Genomic DNA, 3,328 nt, shown 5'->3' with positions numbered 1-3,328 from the left:
AGAGAGAGAGAGAGAGAGAGAGAGAGAGAGAGAGAGAGAGAGAGAGAGAGAGAGAGCACCTCTTGATAACGTGGAGGTAACACGCATACTTTCATATTACACACATACACAATGTAATATTGTAATATTGTATCATTAATATTTTCCTAAGATGTTTATTTATAACAATAATTGCTTATCAATTTAATAATATTACTACTTTAGCTTCGGTTTAAGACCGTGTTTCAAGATTGACAAACAATCGGCACACAATTAGCTTGAACTGGAAATCGTATGAATTCACAATAAGAAATATTATTAGGCATGAAGAATTGTCTTGACTGAATAAGGCATTTTTTAAAATGCATCTCAGATATTATATTTAGATCGAAATAATAAATTGATATGAAGTAATTTAATTCCACATGTGTTAAATAACTATCGAAACATTCCAAGTTTCTTACCGTGCGACGAACTCGTTTACATACTTCTACTATACCGTATGGCTGCTTCCAGATGCTATTTAAACTTTAAGTGACTTTGTGTTGAAGAGCCTTAAGCACGCTAATTGAAAACAACGAGGTATCAAAGCAGCCACAGGCGGGCTAACTATGGCCGTGGCGATTCGCGTGGCCCACTTAAATGGATCAGAATAGCATGAGAACTGTGCGACAACGAAAATTTTAGGAGAACCTCTCTTCTGTGCGACGAAAATTCCTCGCGATATTTAAGACGTCGTATCGTATGGGTAAAATTCTACCATTCAGGATCACAATCAGAAGTTATTATATAAACAAATATGTATAAAATTGTCTCTTATCCTTTATTAATATTAATCCTAATCGATATTTTCATTTCGAAATTTTCTTAATTGGTGTTTACGCGTTCAGTGTACTTTGAATTAATGTATCTTTATTTAAAATTAACGTAATTAAATAACGATTTTTTTATTTTAAAGATAAAAATCTAAAGAGTAAGATTATATAACTTAAAATTATGTAAGGTTGTGAAAAATGTTTGTTATAAACAATCTTCAAAGTTTTTCACAACATAGTTGAAGAAAATATTCACATGATCCGCAAATACCGATTAGGGTTAAACAAAAGATTTGATCGATAAGAGATTAATAAATTGATCGTAAGATCATACCGAATCGCGTATAGGAAAGCGTGAAGAAATTATTGGTTACATTTTAGCATCACTATAACGGCGCGGTGGCATTTAGAAATATTGCGACTGAAGAAGCTCTCAAAGCGACTTAGAGTGCTCTCTTTTCAGAATGACATGCAACAAATTATGAGGCGTATCAGAAATTGTCAGCCGGCAGATTTCATGGATCTGTGAACCTCTAAATGCATTTGGTTGTTCGCATGAGAATCGCATCTAAGCGCCCGTGTTTAGATACGTCTTACTTTACGGACTATCTTCGTCGTCAATTCAAGTTTGGTCTACAAAGTTACAACGACGAACAGAGCGAGGATTAACTCAACTATCAGTGTAATTTGAACATTCTGAGTATTCGTTTCCGACTGATACGTATCCGTCGTGTAAAGATATTTCAGCGAGCGATGCAGTAGAAACGATCGCTATAAGTCAGCCATAACGCGCGGCTCGCTGAAGCATTGACCGGTTGTTGCGACTGCATTGAAATTCTTTACGGTTAAGTGCATTCGAATCGACCCGAGTAACATCGTCCTGGTTTTTGCGAAACTTGACTGAATGTAAAAACTCGTAATTCCAATGAATTCATTGTTGTTACATTTTCCACTCATATCACCATTTTTAACGGCTTAATGGCTTCCCGGAAGCAGCAATAAAGAATATTATATTGGAACATTTTTAATGAATTTTGTTTTATAAATGTACGGGAAGTTTTTTTTTAATAAAATTCTACATAAAATTTTAACACATTCTCTAATTAATTAAATTTGTGGTAACCGACACAATGGTTTAAATGTTTCCTTAGTTATAACTGTTGTATATTAATTTTTAATATTTATGAAATTGCTGCATTTATAGCAGCGTATATAACTGTGGTTCACTATTTAAAACAATAAGCTTCAATTTGTATGTTAATTTTTATTAGCACTTCCATTCGCACTTATCATGTCATACATCAATAATATATCACCATAGCCATCTTATCAGTGCCATTTGAAATAAAAATTTCTTCCATATTTTCCTACAAAATTCATCAGAAAAAATATCAGATTATGTCAACGATGACGAACATGAATTATTCGTCTCCTCTTAGTCTTTGAAATCTTTTTCCTTTATTTTGAACAGGAATGAGAAACACGTATATATATAGCGTGAGCATATATTCAAAGAAACGAGAAGAGCATTGAACGAAAGAAAACAGTAAGATTATTATGACGTGTATGATATTTCATCCAATATTATTTTGCTCATTACTCGCAAAATGACATTTGCAAATACCGAAGGAAAATCGTTTTGTACTTTTGAATTTCGCGCTTTAAAAAAGTATATAATAGTGATTATATAGAACCGTAATTATGATTCTACACGCCGGAAAAGCACATCACTTTCAGTTACTTTTCCACCAATTGTGTCTTCTAGAACATCCTTTACCTCGACGCTCTAGCTTTCTCTATTTCTTTCTTTTTCTCTCTTCTCCAATTTTTCTCCCCACGTTCTCTTTTGTGCTGTTTCAGTTATCAAAACTGACGAACATCGAGATATCATCAAGTGAAAATGGAACAAAAGCCACGATAGGTTTGAATTTTCCAGTAAATCCTAGATCAATTGAAAATATAGAACCAAAGTGCTTCCAGCCATTTGGCATTCGAGTACTCTTTCAAAAGTAAATTTGGTTCTTTTGTCCTTTTCTCTTTCGTTTTTTTATTTGTTTACCAAGGTCTTGTTTTTCCGAAACAAGAGTATAAGAAAAAAGATGGAAAAAGAGGTGTATAGAGAGAGAGAGAGAGAGGGGGGGGGGAAATAAATGTAAAAAAACGAGACAACCAAAATTGCAACAGAGCGACGAACATGAAGAAAAAGAAAAGAAAATTAGATAGACGACAAGTGTTTACTCAGTCGCAAGCTCGAAACCGCTAGAACTCCGTTCTAAAAACGAAAAGAAAAAAAAAAGAACGAACGAATGCGACGAACGCTCTTCTATTTACGTCGCGAAATTTGTGTGACGTCCGAACATAAACTTCACTTCTGGGAGTACTGAAAAAATGATTCGATACGTATTGCGACGCTGTACATTGCAATTTTTCAGCTAAATACTTATCCTTTATTTATTTAAATAAAAGTCTATACTTTTATATTAATTTAGTTGTAGTAGTGTGAGCTAAGGACAATTGAGAGCAATTAATCTTAG

At 33.7% G+C, this 3,328-nt stretch overlaps 1 protein-coding gene across 4 annotated transcripts in view; it reads right to left on the bottom strand.

The window, feature by feature from the left end:
* Positions 1 to 3,328, bottom strand: part of LOC108687801 (inactive dipeptidyl peptidase 10) — an 80,524-nt gene that overhangs the window by 44,396 nt on the left and 32,800 nt on the right. The window contains exon 1 of one of the 4 annotated variants that reach the window (XM_018193762.1): positions 444 to 480. The exons of the other annotated variants lie outside the window; for them this stretch is intronic. The gene's annotated coding sequence lies outside the window, so the exon portion shown is untranslated. Of the gene's footprint in view, positions 1 to 443; positions 481 to 3,328 lie in introns of those variants that run through there. 4 annotated transcript variants of the gene reach the window in all.

Source organism: Atta colombica, unplaced genomic scaffold (genome assembly GCF_001594045.1).
Source record: "Atta colombica isolate Treedump-2 unplaced genomic scaffold, Acol1.0 scaffold216, whole genome shotgun sequence".
Lineage (NCBI taxonomy): Eukaryota > Metazoa > Arthropoda > Insecta > Hymenoptera > Formicidae > Atta > Atta colombica.
Note: the sequence above shows the minus strand (reverse complement) of the source record. Positions and strands in the feature narration are given on the sequence as shown.